Source organism: Miscanthus floridulus, chromosome 3 (genome assembly GCF_019320115.1).
Source record: "Miscanthus floridulus cultivar M001 chromosome 3, ASM1932011v1, whole genome shotgun sequence".
Lineage (NCBI taxonomy): Eukaryota > Viridiplantae > Streptophyta > Magnoliopsida > Poales > Poaceae > Miscanthus > Miscanthus floridulus.
The window spans coordinates 143670180-143688151 of record NC_089582.1 but is presented as its reverse complement, the minus strand read 5'-3'; positions in this window follow the sequence as shown (position 1 = coordinate 143688151).

The following is a 17972-nucleotide window of genomic DNA, read 5'->3' as shown; positions in this document are numbered from 1 at the left end:
GGCCGTACTATTAAGAGGGGCAAACTTGTTTACATATCGGTCATCTAGTACCACTTGAGTGATCTAACTTTGCATCGTCGCTAGGATTGAGTGGCGTGGCAAGTTGAGTGGCTAATCCTTTGAAAAACAACTGTAAAAATACTAACACACATACACATGGTGGTGTACACTTGGTGGTGTTGGCATATTTACAAAAGAGAAGAAGTTGGAGTTGATGTGGATCAACTCGGTAAAGAAACGAAGATGAAAGGATGTCACTGTGAGTGACCGGACGCTGGCCTCAACTGGACCGGCGTGTCCAGTCAGTGGCAGCAGTGAAGGCGCAGGCGTCGGTCTCTGACCGAACGCTGGGTCACTTCGTGATTGGACGCGTGGTGGGTGCATTCGGTCCCGCTGATGTGGCGGAGCAGTGTAGAGGAGAAGGACCGGACGCTGATGCTGCATCCGATCGTGACCTACCGAACGCGTCTGGTCGTAGTTGAGCAGCTCTAGCAGCTCTTTGGACTCGACCAGACGCTGCCCCTCCTGCGTTCGGTCATGATCGAACTGACGCGTCCGGTCGTCATTTGGCTCTTTCGGGACCTCTCTAGAAATGATCGGACTCGGCAGAGGTACGTCTGGTCTTAGCGTTGTGCTGTGTCCGATCATCACTTGACCATTGGCACATGGGCAGCTGACCGTTGAGATCAAGCGACTGAGGTTGAACAGAGATGACGCGTGACGTGCATCCGTTGATCAGACGCTGGACCGGGTGCGTCTGGTCGATACGACCGGCGCGTCCGGTCGCCCCGAGCAGTGCCCAGTGAAGGAGTACAACGGCTCTATTTTCGTGGGGGCTATAAATAGAAGTGGTGGCCGGCCTTGGACTGGTAAGGGGAGCACACTAGAGCCTTGGTGGCTTATGTGGTAGTGCTTGGGAGCCTTCTAACTCACTTGAGCTTGATAGTGATCATCCGATCGAGTGAGTGAGCGATTCTAGTGCGATTACATCGTGAGGTTGCATCGAGTGGCACTAGGTGTTCGAGTTGCAAGTCGGTGGTGCTTGTTACTCTTGGAGGTTGCCACCTCCTAGATGGCTTGGTGGTGGTCTCCGTCGAAGCCTGCATGAAGCTTGTGCGGTGCTCCGGAGAAAAGCTTTTGTGAGGGGGATTATGCTCACCCCGCGGGATTAATTTTAGAAATGACTATTCACCCCCCTCTAGTACGCCATCTCGACCTTTCAAGTGGTATCAGAGCGAGGTCTCTCATTTGTGGTCTTTACCGACCCGAGAGGATGTCAAACTTTGGGCTAGATGTTGTTTGTGACACACATTTTTTATGGCACAAACTTTGCACGGTGGAAATTTTATATGCTTGATCATTTCCATGATTTAGGTCTCAAGGCATGGTGGATCATTGTTGTTGGTTTTTCTCGTGATGCTTTGGATAAGGACAACCTAACCCAAGCACAAGAGGATTGCTTACAACTTGATACATGTGCTCTTTATTATCTAACGTGTGCTTTACATGATGATATTTTTAGACGTGTGTGGGATTTAGAGAGTGCTCATGATATGTGGATGGCACTCCAAGCCTTCTATGGTGACTCCTCCACAAGTGATGATGGCAAATTCAAGAAGGAGGATGATCACAAGGCAGAGGCACATGAGTGTGTTGAGCATAACCACAATTTGGTGATTGTGGAAGATTGCTCCACCTCATGATCAAGTGATGATGATGATGATGCTACCACAAAATCACTTGACAAGATTGATGGTGATGCCTCAAGTGATGCACATGATGATCCTACCCCATGCACACTTGATGGTGATGATGGCTCATGCTCGAGCCATGATTGTGATGCTACTACGAGCCCATCCATTACACCACATTGCTTCATGTCATAAGGTGACACCAAGGTATCAAATACTAATATGGTTGATCATGTTGATTCATATGATGACCTTGTTAGTAGACTTGCTAGCATAATCATGTCTTTAGAAAATGAGAAAGCTAAAACATTAAAATTGGAAAATGAAAACTCATTTCTAAAGAACTCTTGTAAAGAACATAAGAAATTACTTGATGTTCTTAAACCTTTACATTGTGAGCTAAAATTGAATCATGAGACACTACTTGAATCTCCTGAAGAGTTATTAGAACAACATGCTTCTCTCATTAAAGTGTTTACAATAAAACTTAAAAATAATGAGAGCGCATCACATGGATCAAATGATAAATTGCAAAATGTTGCTAACCCTTATGATGTAAGCAAGAAGCATGTATTCACCTCTTATGATGATTTATTAGATATGACATGCTCTTCACATATAGATGCTTATTCTACTTCTATGTCTTATGAGATTAACTTTTTAAAGGAGAACAATGAGCTCAAAAATGAAGTGAAGAATTTGAGCAGCAAGTTAGAAAGGTGCTACAACTCAAAAGTCACATTTGAGCACATGTTAAAGACTCAAAGAAACTATGGTGACAAGTATGGCCTTGGCTTCAAGAAAAAAATAACAAAGGGCAATAGAAAGAGAGAAAGAAAGATGAAGAAGTTACAACAAAGAAAGCTCTCTCATATCATGTGCTATCGGTGTCATGAAGCGAAGCACCTTACAAATGGTTGCCCTAACATTGAGAACCTCAAGAAGATAAAAGAAGAAGAGAGGCTCAAGCATGTGAAGTGCTTCAAGATCCACACGCGAGGAGACGTGTGGTGCTCCCCAGTGGTGGATCTAGGGTGGGCGCGCTCATCGGTGGTAGATGTAGGGCATGCCCATCCTCCGGCAGCGGATCAAGGGTGGTGGCATCCCCTGGCGGTGGATCCAGGGCGTGCTCGGCCTCTGGCGGCAGATCTAGGGTGGTGGCATCCCCGGCAGCGGATCGAGGGCGGGTGCGACCGGATCTAGGGACGACGAGCGTGGTGGCTGGCCTCGAGCGGCTCCTCCGGATCTAGCTTCAAGGGCATCAGCCTCCTCGGTGGCAAGCACGCTGGCCTCCTCTAGATCCGGCATCGATCTCCTCGGCGGCGAGCGGCATCGATCTCCTCGGCGGCGAGCAGTGTTGACCCCCTTCCCCTCTCTCTTTCTATCGGCAGCCAGTGGGCCTCAAGCTAGCACGGCCTGTGAAATTGGTCGTGCTTCACGGGGTGGCCCGACATGGAAATCGACCCATAGTGCCATGCCTAGGCTAGAGGCTAGGCCCGTGGCCCTATGAGGCACGGTGTGCCATGCTGGCCCATTAGCTATCGGGCCATGCTGGCACGGGCCCGTGCTGGGCCGGGCCAAGCCAGCCCGTTGGCCATCTATACATGCATGTCCAAATTAAAATAAGATATCAATGGTGTGCACAACAAATAGTGAACCACTCTAAATTTGCACATGAATTCTCTGAAGTATAAACTAACAAAACCTATAATATATCAGCGTGGCTAGTGCTCGGACATCCATGTTCAGACGCTTATGGCTACTGGCCTGGTGCGCCTACTCGCCCACGCCCTGCTGCTTGCCCTGCTCCTCACCCGCTGCTCGTCCACCCGCGCCGCTCCATGGGGACTGCCTGCGCTCGCTTCCCGTGCCTCATAAAACACTTGCAACATACATATGAAACAGTTAAAATATTTGAAACATACACTTGCAACATGCTTCTAAAAAACAACTGAAACATTTAAAACATACACTTGCAACATACATATATAGCCATTACAACATGTGCAACATGCTCGGTAGTCCACCGAGGGGTATCCCGCGATGGTAGATTTGTCGGTGGGGATGCGCGTAATGAGGAACCGGATGGTGACACAAGGCGCAGAGACAACAATATAGATAGGTTTGGGCCGTCTGATCGACATAATACCCTACGTTCTGTGTCTTTGGTGTATTGTATTGATCTGTATGTAGATCCGATCTGATAGATCCTAGCCACTAGGGGACCCCTACCTCTCCTTATATACTCTGGAGGAGGTAGGGTTATAAGTAAAGTAGCCTATTTGGTACTATACAATGTCTTGCGGTGCACGCTGAGCAGCGCCGTGCATGCCTTAATCTTATGGGCCGGGCCACCCCTAGGGGCGTAGCCCATGTATTGGGGGCCATACCCCCATAGCTAGTCCCTAAGCCTGACAGTAGGTGACGTAGTCACATGGTGCCAGGGTCAGAAAGTAGAAGACCAGTCGAGCAGGCAGCCAGTCCTCGGACGTAGCCTCGAGATGAGAACAAGCACATTCACCGTAAGGTGAAGTGTGCCCACTTAGTCCCCAAGCCTGCTAGAAGATGAAGAATGAATCTTGTAGCAGGGTCAAAGGAAAAGAAGTCTAAAAGCTTATCGATGTCGTCTGACATGCGCGTATCAAGACCCCAGAAGTGTTGCCCAAGATTAGCACCCTGATCCAAACAGCATGGAGCAGCTTGATAGCACATCAACGAGACGTAGCAAGATCCGAGCAGCAAAGGAGTCCCCGACGTCGCTGGCGATGACCAAGCACCGAGGAGCGAGGAGTCCCCGGCATCGCTGGCGATGTCCGAGCACCGAGGAGCGAGGAGTCCCTGGCGTCGTCGGTGATGACCGAGCACCGAGGAGCGAGGAGTCCCCGGCGTAGGCGGCGATGACCAAGCACTAAGGAGTGAGGAGTCTCCGGCGTCGCTGGTGATGACCGAGCACCAAGGAGTCCCTAGCGTAGGCAGCGATGACCGAGCACCAAGGAGCGAGGAGTCCTCGGCATAGGCGGCGATGACCAAACACCGAGGAGCGAGGAGCGAGGAGTCCCTAGTGTCGGCGGCGATGACCGAGCATCGAGGAGCGAGGAGTCCCTAGCACAGGCGGTGATGACCAAGCATCGAGGAGCGAGGAGTCCCCAATGTTGGCGGTGATGACCGAGCACCGAGGAGCGAGGAGCGAGGAGTCCCTAGCATAGGCAGCAATGACCAAGCACCGAGGAGCGAGGAGTCCCCGGCGTCGCTATCGATGACCGAGCACCGAGGAGCGAGGAGTCCCCAGCGTCACTGGTGATGACCGAGCACCGAGGAATGAGGAGTCCCTGGCATCGCTGGCGATGTCTGAGCACCGAGGAGCGAGGAGTCCCCAGCATCACTGGCGATGACAGAGCACTGAGGAGCGAGGAGTCCCCGACGTCGCCGGTGATGACCGAGCTCTAAGGAGCGAGGAGTCCCCAGCGTAGGCGGTGAGGTTCGAGCACTAAGGAGTCCTCGGCATAGGTGGCGATGTCCAAGCACCGAGGAGTCCTTGGCGTAGGCGGCGAGGTCCGAGCATTGAGGAGCGAGGAGTCCCCGGCATCGCTAGCGATGACCAAGCACCGAGGAGCAAGGAGTCCCTGGCGTCGCTGGCGATGACCGAGCACTAAGGAGCGAGGAGTCCCCAGCGTCGCTAGCGATGACCAAGCACCGAGGAGTGAGGAGTCCCCGGCGTCGCTGGCGATGACCGAGCACCATGGAGCGAGGAGTCCCTAGCGTAGGCAGCGAGGTCTGAGCATCGAGGAGTCACCGGCGTAGGCGGCGATGTCCAAGCACCGAGGAGTCCTTGGCATAGGCGGCGAGGTCCGAGCACCAAGGAGTGCCTGGTGTAGGCGGCGAGGTCTGAGCACCGACGTAGCTAACGACGTCCGTGCGGTGAAGTTTGCCCACTTAGTCCTTGAGAATAAAGAATCCGAGGGCTGAGGAGTAACCGGCATGGCTGACGATGAAGCACGAGCGATGAACAGTCTGGTTGACTGGTCGGTGGTGAAGTGAACATTGAGTAGAAACGACTGGCGAACAGTCCGATCAACTGGTCAGCGATGGAGTCCATGAATCAAGCGGTCCGACTAGTTGATCGATGGAGAAGTCCGAGCACCAGGTGGTCCAATCACCTAGACGATGATCCTGCAATACAAACATGTAGAATGGGTAGTACATGATGTACAAATAAATAAACTCCGGAGAAAAATCAGCAATGGTGATGAAACGACGTATGCAGTTCGGCGATCAGTTGGCGTGAAAATATATTTATGTTTAATATAAACCGCCCAAACAGTTAGTGTGTAGCTGAGTCTCCAGCCCTAGCTAGCCCATAGTCCATAACATCGAGCGCAGAGCCCGTACACGTGTAGGAGGAATAGGCGTGACCAAGGAGCCGCTGCCGACCACCCATAATGCAGAGGGTAGACGCTCGTGCATGTGTAGAGAGGAGCCAGAGACAGGGCCATCTCTGGAGGCGTCTGAGCATCAACAGGATTGTTCGGGGGTTCAGAAAGTCATTTGGAGAGCAAATATGGAGAAAACAGTTTGGAGAACCATCATGGTGATATATGGAGATTGGAGAATATTTAGGAAAATATTAAAGCGTGACTTAGCTTTGGATGGAGCGTCTAGTCGATGATGTATGGCGTTATCTAGTCAGCGTTGACGGCGAACACCTGGCGAGCGGTGAGTTGTTGGTGAAGGCAACCTCGGAGGTGGTTCCGAGATCAGATCTGCTATCGCAGGGGCTGGTGTAGCAGCGATGAATCATCATCGTGGACCGACATGGATCTCCACGAGATTGATGACGAGAACGCACTGTTGATTTAAGGTCCATCTGGCTCGCCATGGATCAAGCGCACACCCCTACCTGGCACGCCAACTATCGACAGAAGATCCTCGGCATTGAGATGTATGAAACCAAAGAAGACGAGTCCCAAGAAGCTGGTCGCCGTGGCCCGACGCGACGAGGAGTGGGTGCCATCATGAACAGGAGAAGCTGAGCTAAAGCGATTGGTGGAAGCCGGCATTCTCCCCGACCGTGCGACCGCTAGATGGCGACCAGCTTCTGGTGAGTCCTTTCCCATGCCTCACACTGACGAAGCAGTATTATTCGAAGACTATTTTTGGCGTAGGTTAGGGTTTCCTGTGCATCCATTTCTGAGGGATCTGTTGGAGCTCTGGGGGGTTACTCTGTGCAATCTCCACCCCAATACCATTCTACACATCTCTATCTTCATCCACTTTTTGTGAGGCATACCTTGGCATCCTACCCCACTTCAACCTTTTCTGTTACCTATTCTGGCTGAAGAAGAGAGGCGGCGTTGGTTCCAAGGTGGTCGGCGGGGTGTACGACCCCGGATACCCATGGCAGACCATATGGGCTGCACCCCTAGGGGTGGCTCAGCCCACAATAAGAAGCCTTATGGGGCATGAGTCTGCTTGGCGCCTTCCGCAAGACATCAGGAAGATATTCTAAAGATACTACGAGATCTGTTAGGATATGTATGATCCCAAGATTCCTGTAATTAGTTATTACTTTCCGGTTATCTCTTAGATCTAACTGACTTGTAACCCTGCCTCCTGGACTATATAAGGCAGGCAGGGACCTCCTCTAAAATCATGGCATATCATACGATAGCTAATACAAACCAACAGACCATAGGAGTAAGGTATTACGTTGTAATGACGGCCTGAACCTGTATAACTCGTGTGTCTCTGTTGCCTTCTTGTTCTTGATCACACGCTCCTCTACTGATCAATCTACCTTCGTGGGATACCCCTCGGAGGACTGCCGACGATGTTCTATCGACAGTTGGCGCGCTAGGTAGGGGTGTGCGTGTTGTTTCCTTGCCGAACAAGATGGATTTTTTCGCATGCTCTTCATCTCTCCTGTAGCCCGGCCAGATCTTCATGGTCGGATCCATCTTGTGGGTCATCAACGCTGATGGAGTCGGAGAGCTCCTCGAGCTGGTGCAGATCCGTTCTACGCCAACCACCCCTGCTCCCACGACTATAGATCCGATCTTGGAACTGCTTCCGAGGTTGCCTTCATTGACAACTCATTGCCCGCTTCCTCGCTACCAGAGGAGATAGATCAACAACGATGATCTGATTGTATCCATCGATCGGGTCAGTCTAAAGATCGCCGATTGCCTCTCCATCGCCGAATCAGCTCTGGACACTATGGTTCAGCGCTGACCACCCTACCATATGCATCTATTAGAAATCGCTCGGCAGGCTCCGGGGGTTACGGCCCTACCCTATAGGCTCGACAACGCCACCGCTACGTACCAACATGCCCTGAGGGGCAAATTCGCCGACCAGGTGGGGGATTTGCCCCTTAGGGCGTGTTGGTACGTAGCAGCGGCATTGTCGAGCCCATAGGGTAGGGCCATAACCCTCAGAGCCTGTCGAGTGGTTTCTAATAGATGCGTATGGCAGGGTGGTCGGCGCTGAACCATAGTGTCCAGAGCCGATTCAGCGATGGAGAGGCAATCGATGATCTTTAGACCGACCCGATCGATGGATACGATCAGATCATCGTTGTTGATCTACCTCCTCTGGTAGCGAGGAAGCGGGCAGTGAGTTGTCAATGAAGGCGACCTCAGAAGCAGTTCCAAGATCAGATCTGCAGCCGTGGGAGCAAGGGTGGTCGACGCAGAACGGATCTGCACCAGCTCGAGGAGCTCTCCGACTCCGTCAGTGTTGATGATCCACGAGATGGATCCGACCATGAAGATCTAGCTGGGCTATAGGAGGGACAAAGAGCCTGTGGAAAAAGCCATCTTGTTCGGTAAGGAAACATCACGCACACCCCTACCTGGCGCGCCAACTGTCGATAGAATATCATCGACAGTCCTCCGAGGGATATCCCATGAAGGTAGATTGATCAGCAGAGGAGCATGTGATCAAGAACAAGAAGGCAACAGAGACACACGAGTTATACAGGTTCAGGCCGTCAGTATGATGTAATACCTTACTCCTGTGGTCTATTGGTTTGTATTAGCTATCGTATGATATGCCATGATTTTAGAGGGGGTCCCTGCCCACCTTATATAGTCCGGGAGGCAGGGTTACAAGTCAGTTAGATCTGAGAGATAACCGAAAAGTAATAACTAATTATAGGAATTTTGGGATCATACATATCCTAACAGATCTTATAGTATCTTTAGGATATCTTCCCGATGTCTTGTGGAAGGCGTCGAGTAGACTCATGCCCCGCAAGGCTTCTTATTGTGGGCTGAGCCACCCCTAGGGGCACAGCCCATGTGGTATGCCATGGGTATCCAGGGTCGTACACCCTGCCGACCACCTTGGAACCAGCGCCGCCTCTCTTCTTCAGCCAGAATAGGTAACGAAAAAGGTTGAAGTGGGGTAGGATGCCAAGGTATGCCTCACAAAAGTGGATGAAGATAGAGATATGCAGAATGGTATTGGGGTGGAGATTGCATAGAGTAACCCCCCAGGGCTCCAACAGATCCCTCAGAAATGGATGCACAGGAAAACCCTAACCCGTGCCAGAAATAGTCTTCGAATACTACTGCTTTGTCAGTGTGAGGCATGGGAAAGGACTCACCGGAAGCTAGTCGCCATCTGGCGGTCGCACGGTCAGGGAAAACGCCGGCTTCCACCAATCGGTTTAGCTCAGCTTCTGCTATCCATGACGGCACCCACTCCTCATCACGTCGGGCCATGGTGACCGGCTTCTTGGGACTCGTCTTCTTTGGTTTTGTAACTCCTCTCTTCGGCGCCATCTCTTAGATCTGGTTAGCTTTTCGATGGCGGAGGAAACTGTAGTTGAGGATTCGGCGGCGCGAGAGATGAGGAGGAAGATGAAGTGGAAAAGGTGGGAACGGGGTCTGCGGTGGCACTATTATATAGGATCTTCACCACCGTTCCGCATTCAAGGGTTTTTTGGGAACCATTCCCGCGATCTACGCCGCTGCGATTTCTCCAATACAGTAAATGGGCCGTTACCTGGGCTTCCACGTAACCACAGCCCATGGAGCTCATTTATCGCTGCCTTTAGTTGCTCCTTGCCGAAAAATCGCCGACATCTCCGCCATTTATTGAGGCTAAGTAACTGACGTTATACAGCTATTACGCCGGTTTTTCCTCCACTATTTGATTTCTCCGATAACTCCACCTGTAGCTCAGGGACTAGCGGTCTGTTTCATTGGTCTTTGATTGTTTTTCTGTTTCTGACCCTGGCACCATGTGACTACGTCACTTACTGTCAGGCTCGGGGACTAAGTGGGCACACTTCACCTTGCGGTGAATGTGCTTTGTCTCTGTCTAGGACACGCCCAGGGACTGGCCTCTTGCTCGGCTGGTTTTCTACTATTCTTCAAGTTTCTAACCCTAGCATCACATGACTACATCATCTGCTGTCAGGCTCAGGGATTAAGTGGGCACACTTCACCTCGCGGTGAGTGTGCGGGGTTTTTCTCGAAGACTACATGCTTATAGAGGAAGATTGACTCCTACACCTTTCTTTGGACTCTAAGTGGGCACACTTTGTACACTACGGAGAAATTTTTGATTCTAAACTTGAGCTCCTTACACCCTTATGGCAAGCTGTACTTTGGTCACTCTGCTCGGCGATGGTTCACGGTGCTTAGCGACAGGTCGCGCTGCTCGGCGACAGGTTATGCTGCTCGGCAACGGTTCACAATGCTCGGCGATGGCTCAAGCAGCTTGGTAGTTCAGCATGGTGGTTGGACCATGAGCTTGACTGCTCGGCGTTGTTCACACCTGCTCGAACAAGCTTAATACGACATTGCACAACGGGTACAAGGCGCTCGGGGACTAGCTGTGGGGTGTACGACCCCGGATACCCATGGCGGACCACATGGGCTGCGCCCCTAGGGGTGGCTCAGCCCACAATAAGAAGCCTTGCAGGGCATGAGTCTGCTCGGTGCCTTCCGCAAGACATCGGGAAGATATCTTGAAGATACTACGAGATCTGTTAGGATATGTATGATCCCAAGATTCCTGTAATCAGTTATTACTTTTCGGTTATCTCTCAGATCTAACCGACTTGTAACCTTACCTCTCGGACTATATAAGGCGGGCAGGGACCCCCTCTAAAATCACGGCATATCATACGATAGCTAATATAAACCAACAGACCATAGGAGTAAGGTATTACATTGTACTGACGGCCTGAACCTGTATAACTCGTGTGTCTCTGTTGCCTTCTTGTTTTTGATCACGCGCTCCTCTGCCGATCAATCTACATTCATGGGATACCTCTCGGAGGACTGTCGACGATATTCTGTCGACAAACATCCCGATCTACTTTTGCAACATCAGGATAAAACACATGCAACATCTAGATGAAATATCTGAAACACTTGAAACATAAGCTTACAACATGCGCTTTCAGCGCAATGTCACCCTGCTATTGGACGAATGGAGGCTGGTTGTTGCAGAGCTCGATGCGAGCGCGGAGGTCGACGGTGGAGCATGGAGCTCGATGATGCCCCAGCGGAGTGGCGAGCACTGTGCGACCCTGGGTGAGCACCTGCGTGAGGCCACAACAGCCCACCTAGCTAGCATCTGCTACTGCGGCCTAGGCGAGCACTTGCTCGGCGAGCACCCACGAGCGCCCCTACAGGGCGAGCACCCCTGGCGAGCCCCTGTTGGGCGAGCATCACTGGCGAACACCCCTGGGTAGAGAGTTGTTTTTTAATTAGAAGGGGCGTGGACGGGAGTGATCGAGCGGATGGCGCGGTAGCGAATGGGAAGGCACGTCTGACCGTCCAGACGTCCTCACAGAGCATTATCGATAATATATTGACCTGACCTTTCCGTTGGGCACTGTTTGTACATTTAGAAGCTTCTGCCTTTTATTCCCTTCTTTTCCTTAAGGCTTTTTATTTGGCCGTACTCGTATCCACCTCAATCCAGGAGCGAAGGCGAAGCCACTGCCCGGTCACCCGGGAGGCCAACCAGACTCGTCAACGAAGTTCAAAAGAAATTTTCTTTGTATCAAAGAAGAATACCACAATTTGCTAGGTAAATATTTTTGCACAAAGAGAATTGCTCAGGCTCTTAAGATCTTCTGGCTCCGCTAATGCCTCAATCCATATAATGTATCAGGATGGAAATTAGTTAATTTATATCTCCAATCTACTCCAACACACGTGGATTGAAGTTGTACAGTGTGTCCAAATAAGCCCTAATGGAGCAACGGTGCGCTGTACGTCAATCCTGCATGATGCCTTCCATTATTTGTTAAATAAACACATACAGGGAGAGAGAGAAAGAGAGCTTTTTTGTCACTGCAAGAGACAACGGCGTGTTCGCTGGTTGGTGCTGGTACTGGTTTGGGCTGGCTGGTGCTGGTTTTTTGTGAGAGAAAAACACTGTTGACTAGTTGAATAAGCCTGGCTGAAACCAATAAGCGAACAGGGTGAAGGCGGGAAAAGAAAAGGCGCGGGATAGCCCATGCCAACCAAAATGTCAACAAAACCACCGTGTCTTTCCATATCATCCAACGATAAAATCCAGTCACCTTCCATTACACTAGGCCAGCTTTGCTTGGTGTACCTGGGCATGCTGTGCAGCAGCCTCTTTATTCCTGCTGCTAGCTAGCTAGCTTTCTGTGCTTGCCCCACTCCGATCCAAACCAACCAACACTACTCCGCTCATCGATCGATCTGCATGCATCTGCCTAGTCGTACAAGCTAATGAAAAGGCGATCGATCGAGCTTGCTGGTAATTAAGGTCTGGTTTAGATTATAAGTTTTTTCACTCTCTTTTCATTATATTAAATCTTTAGACACATGTATAGAATACTAAATATAAATAAAAAAATAACTAATTATATAGTTTGATTGTAAATTACGAGACGAATCTTTTGAGCCTAGTTAGGTTATGATTGGACAATAATTGTCAAATACAAACGAAAGTGCTACAATACTAAATACGGATTTCTAACCTCAATCTAAACGAGCATAGTATTTGATTTGATTGTGTAACAGCCACCGTCAGAGCAGTTCCAAAGAAACACGTGCGGCGCCGACGTGGCAAATCGTCGCCAAGACATGGATGGTGCATAAACAAATGCAGATTGGTTAGGCCTAACACGCCTGCTCCTTGGTTTTGGCGCTTAGCCAGTGGAGTACTACTGCTGCTTTCGCCCTCGTTTGGTTTACGAAAAGTTTTCTCAAAAAATGCTACAGTACTCATCACATCGAATCTTGCGTTATATACATAGAGCATTAAATATAGATAAAAAAAACTAATTACACAGTTTGATTGGAAATTGCGAGACGAATGTTTTGAGCCTAATTAGTTCATAATTAAACACTAATTGTTAAATAAAAACGAAAATACTACGATAATCAAATTTTCAACTTTTCACCGTCTAAACAAGAGCTTCATCCATCTGAACGAAGCTAAGGAGAGGAAGCTTCGATATGCGGTGCAAATCGATTATATATATATTTATATGTGATGAACTGATGAAGCATGTCGCGTAGTACTACATGCATGCACTTAATTACCGACACTTGGCAAAGCAATTGCAAAGCAAGTGAGGCTGCGTTTAGTTTGGCAAATTTAGAAATTTGGTTACGGTAGCATTTTTATTTTTATTTAGTAATTAGTGTTCAATCATGGACTAATTAACCTAAAACATTCATCTCATGATTTCCAATCAAACTGTGTAATTAATTTTTTTCCGTCTATATTTAATGTTCTATGCACGTATTGCAAGATTCGATGTGATGACTACTGTAGCACTTTTTGGGAAACTTTTTAGAAACTAAACATAGCCTGAGATGACAAGGCAAGGCAAACAAGAAGGTGCTAGTGGGCCCAAATGTTTATGGCCAGCACGAACAGGCTTCGTAAGTCTGTTCGGTTGGCTGGTTCGTATCGTTGCTGGTTCGTTTATGTGAGAGAGAAGTATTGCTGGCTGGTACATATGAACAGTATTTTTGTGAGGGGGCTGGCCAGCCTAGCCCCAGCCAGCCAGCCCAGCGAAGACGATGACCTGGAACGGTGACTCTGCCCGACCGTGTGGCCTTCTTCATTCGACGATCTTTGTCGTTGTCGCGTCCGGACGGTGGGAATATGGGCTCATTTTTTGGTGGGAGCGCTCACTGATGAACCACTTCGAAATTGATCGGCATATCATGTGTGTTTGTGCATATGCAACCGTTTCTCGACTTCTCAATTTTCAGCTTGTCCGTTTTGGCTCAAACGATCGTGAATTATTACTGCTAGCTGATTTGGTATGAGAGAAAAATATTGTTCTGACTTATAATCCACGATCGTTTACGACCAAACGAACATACTGTTTACTAGTAACAACAACCTCTCCATTTTAGTCTATTTAACTCGCATTGTCACCATCAAAATACTTTAGCAACTTTGCCTCCTCGTTTTTTCTATAAAAAGTTGTTTATGGATACTTATATTAGTAAAAAGTCTAGAATTATAAAAAATTCTTTGTGTCTGTATATAGTATATATATGGTGTCAACAAGTTGTCTGGTTGGAGTTTACGTACTGCACCTTGTACTTTTTTTTGGGTGTGTCGAGTGGAAATGCATGGTAGCTGCTGAACTGCGTGTGCATTGTACAGTAGGACTAGGACTAGCTAGGACCATGAACGCAGAGCATCTGTCGAAGAATTGTACTTTGGACGGTGGCTAGGTGTCACGTCACCGATGCTGGAGCCGTCGCTCTCAACATCGTCATCCATGAGGTTGAGAAAACAAGTGGGAGTACAGCTCGCCATTCCCACGAATTCGGACGTGAGAGGGGGCGGTGCTAGCGTCCTTCGGAGCCCCCAAGCGCACGCGTCCGCGCGGGACGCGAGGCCATAGGGGAAACGGTCGTACGGTGGTCGTAGTGAAGACAATGCAGTCCCTCCGGATAATCGGCGGGAGATAGTAAATAACAATTAAATAACAGCATGTACATTACTCACAGCGGGATTTAAGCAGAGCGTTTGCTCGGATTGACGCGCAGGCGCCTCGTCATTGAAGTCATCGTGTGTCCCAGAGCCGATAGAGGGTGCTCCTCTGACGGGAGCCAGAACAAGTGCCTCCTCGCGGAGGTGTAGTACGTCGAGCCGGTCAGCGATGAAGTCTAGACTTCCAAAGAGGAAGACCTAGGATGGCTCGAAGACGGGTGGAACCCGCATCCCAACAGGTGGGAGTGCAGGAAACTCTAGCGAGCCGAAGCGAGTCGTATCGCTTAAGCCCATCATGGCGAAGGTGGCGGAAAAGTGGGCCATCCGATAACCAAAAAGTGTGAACGTACAGCGTTATTCCCACGAACGACGCCAACTATCGGCGTAGAAAGTGACCAACACGTAAATATTTATAGTTTTACTGTACGTTGTGATCGGAGGTGGCCTAGAACTCAATGACACAGAGTTTATACTGGTTCAGGCAATGTGCCCTACGTCCAGTTTGAGTCGGTCGGTGACTTTATTCCTAAGCCCAGGTGCTCGAAGTTTGCTGTGGGGTTACAAACGAAAGCGAGAAAGATGGGGGGTACAAGAGATCCAGTCAGACTCTGGTCTGAAGGGCCGAGAGTGATGGGAGCTCTGCTATGTGCTAAGTGTTGGAGCGTGTGCTTGAGGTTTGAACCTAGTGGTTCTGCTGTTGTGTGTTAGTGAAGTGATCGATCTTTTCTTATTGGGAGAGAGCGCATCCCCTTTTATAGATGAAGGGGATGGCCTTACAAGTGTGTGAGAGAGAGTATACATATGCCAAGTCTTGTTGCCCATGGCGTCGAGTATAAGATGGTTGTAGACGCCCATAACACTGTTAATGTCAAATGCATGTGGGAGGTTGTGTCTTCTTCTTCTGGTATGGCAGACGTCGGTGCCCGCCATACTGTTGATACCGAGAGACATGCAAGGGGTTTTACCATGTTCGCCTGGTACAGTAAATGCCGATGTCCACAACACTGTTGATTCCTAGAGGCATATGGGGGGAGCCTTACGGTGTTTATCTGGTATGGGAGTTAATGGCGCCCACAACACTGTAGGGAGAAATGTCCGCGCCTACAACACTACTTGGAAAGGTCATAGGGTACTATCCTGTAGGTGTATAGGGTATGGTCCTTGGTATTGCGGTTGACTTGAGTGCCCTACCTTACTTTCTTCGTCCATTTCCTAGTCCTTACCGAGCGGGCGTCCTCGGTCAGTTGGTCCCAGTCGGCTCTGATTGCGCCAGTTGGAGAAGAGCTATGAGCAGGGGTTCAGCGCATCCCCGATTGGGGACACGGGTCAGAGTCAGAAGTGATGTTTGGCCAAGCCTTCTGATCGGTGAGGTCATCCAGAGGTGGGCCAGAGTCGGAAGCGAGGCCTTCCGATCGGAGAGGCGGGCCAGAGTCGGAAGCGGGTGCCGTTCCTTCTCGGCTAGGCCTTTCGGTCGAAGACTGGATTGCCCTTCTAGCCTATCGTTTTAGGTATTTGGGCCGGCCTAGGAGTTTGCATGTCGTTTGCAATGTTGTCTGCTGGGCCAAGCCTTTGTTGAGAAGCCGGTCCATGAGGGACCCTGGGTTTATGAACCCAACAGGAGCCCCTGAGCGCCCGGGTAATTCAGGTAGAATCGCCTAGGGGATTTTTGTCTTGACGGCGGGTGCACGCGAGCGCACCCATGGGTGTAGCCCCCAGGTGATTTGGGTAAAATCAGCTGGGGGGTTTCATTTTCACCGGTGGGGGAAGTTTTTGTTTTGTTAGCGGTGCACACGAACGCACCCGCGGGTGTAGCCCCTAAGCCCCCGAGTGATTCGGGCCGAATCACCTAGGGGGTTTGTCAGCGGGCAGTTTAGGGATCGAGGTAGTTTTCAAGGATCAGGTGAGACAGAGCTCATAGATCCTAGCGTCGGACATTTTTGGGATCAGGCGAGATAGAGCTCATGGATCCTGGCGTCAGGCGTAGTCGAGGCAGTTTAGGGATTGGGCAAGATAGAGCTTGTGGATCCTGGCATCGAGCGCATGCATCGGGCACAACCGAGGCAATTTTTAGGGATCAGGCGAGCCGAAGCTCGTGGATCCTGGTGTTGGGCGTAGTTGAGGCAGTTTTTAGGGATCGAGTGAGATAGAGCTCACGTATCCTGGCGTCGGGCGTACATGTCGGTTGCAGCCAAGGTAGTTTTTAGGGATTGGGCGTGACAGAGCTCGTGAATCCTAGCGTCGGGTGCACATGTCGGACACAGCCGAGGTAGTTTAGGGATCGAGCGAGATAGAGCTCACGGATCCTAGCATCGGGCACACGCATCGGGTGCAGCCGAGGTAGTTTTTAGGGATCGGGCGAGCCGAAGGTCATGGATCCTGGTGTCGGGCGCACACGTTGGGTGTAGCTAAGGTAGTTTTTAGGGATCAAGCGAGATAGAGCTCATGGATCCTGGCATCGGGTCCACACGTCGGGCTCAGCCGAGGTAGTTTAAGGATCAGGTGAGATGGAGTTACGGATCCTGGCATCGGGCGCAGCCGAGGCATTTTAGGTGTCTTGAGCCCCTGAGCCCTGTTGGGCTTGATAGGGGTCAGTTGAGTTTTGTGCGTTACCCCATCCATGGTTTCTCGCAACCGGAGGGGCTGAGCTAACGTCGCTTGCCTCAATGGCTCGGGCTCGAGTGACGCGCTCGGTGAGCTCGCTAACGGGTATGATAGTGAAATCCGGGTTCGTCGTTCGTGATAGGGTCGGCATAGCCCTGATGTGACATTCCACTGCTCCTTAACCTGCAACCTGGTAGATGCCTGGGTTGTTTTAGAGACCGACTCGGGTGGCCCGCTGGCCTCCCCTCGATGGAGATTCTGTGGGTTTAGCAAAGGTTTAGGATCGAACGAGAAGGTTGAGATGACCCTATCTGCTTTGGGGGTAGACTGGGCGAGGGCCGCTCGGGGTTCATCTATATTTTTCTCCCCTGGCTCTATTTGATGCGAGGCGGCCTCGAGCCCTTCGTGGGCCGACCTTTGAACCTCGGTCGGTCGTTGCTCATTTTGAATGAGGCAACTATCGCTTCATGACGCAACATGGATCGTTGTGATGCATTTGCCTACATATGCAATGCTTTGGATGTATGGAATGAATGAATGCGTGCATGGATGAATGAATGTTTATAAAGAAATAGTGGGGGTTTGGTAACATTACCTTGATGACTCGAGTGACGGGGTTTGAGGAGCTCCTATCGGATATGTTCGACCGGGATCCACGCTCGTCGTTCGTGACGGAGTCAGCATGGCCCATATGGGGCATCCCTCTGCTCCTTACCTATC